Below are 1,197 nucleotides of genomic sequence, written 5' to 3'. Positions count from 1 at the left end.
GTCAGGAAGTGTGAGGATGGCATAGGATAGGACAGGATTCAGATCTGTTGTTCATGGGGTTGCTATGGGTCATACTCAACTCAACAGCACATACAAACAACATCATAAAAGTTAGATAGGACTGGCCACTGTGTTTTTCTTCCATCGTATGTCAAGTCTCCAGTAGTTGGGGACTAACATGAGGGCACCTACCAACATTATGACAATATTCAACCAATCTCCAAGTCCTACAAATCCTTCTTTGACAACAAGTTTCTTGCTCATCACTTGGTGGCAATTTCCATTATTAACACTACTACCATTGACCTAGACCATATCCTGCTATAAGAAAGTTCTCACTGTAATCATTGTTTCCTAGTATTCCTTTAAAGTTAACTGATAATTGCTAGGTCAATAGTGATAAGCTAAATGGAGACCCTGCCTTCAATGGCATTATAGTTCAACAAAAATAGACCTAAGCAGATAATAGAATCATATATTGATATAATTGCTATGAAGAGAACAAAGACATATGAGAATGAATATAAAAGTACAAATCTAATATAAGGGAGTCAAGAAAGTCGTTTAGGAGATTTCAGCATTTATCAGAAAAATGAATATTAGTTTAGCAGGAATAATTTTTTATTTTTTAATTTTATTATATTAATTTTAATGAACATTTAGAGAGATTTTGGATTTCCATTCATTCATTGTTGCACTTTTCTCCCTGCCCAGCCCTCCCCTGCTCAGGGGAATAACTTTTAAAGAATGCACAAGGTGCAATGAGGACTTGAGGAGACAGATTGATATAAATAATAGATTAATAGTAATTAATGGCTCTTTATTTTCCTCTACCATTGTGTTTTGCATGGCTCTATTTTGTCTCCACTATGTCTTCTCATAAGACTTTCAGAATCAAGAGATTCCTGGCCAGAAAACCAAAAGCAGAACCATCCCATCCCTTGGTGGATTCAAATGAAAACTGGCAATAAAATTAGATACAACTCCAAGAGGAGGCATTGGAGAAGAACCACGCTGGGTCTCTAAGGCGTCACACACATAATGAGCCGAGGTTCATTAGCATTGCACTATGTCAAGTTGACCAACATGCTACCATATCAAGTTTAAAATTATGCCACAATTTGATTACTTCCCATGAAATGTATGTGATTTTTATGCACCCATGTTTTCAACAAATATGTGAGACCTAGGGTGTAA

The sequence above is a fragment of the Elephantulus edwardii genome, unplaced genomic scaffold (genome assembly GCF_000299155.1).
Source record: "Elephantulus edwardii isolate Elephantulus edwardi_28Jun2011 unplaced genomic scaffold, EleEdw1.0 scaffold00044, whole genome shotgun sequence".
NCBI lineage: Eukaryota > Metazoa > Chordata > Mammalia > Macroscelidea > Macroscelididae > Elephantulus > Elephantulus edwardii.
Note: the sequence above shows the minus strand (reverse complement) of the source record.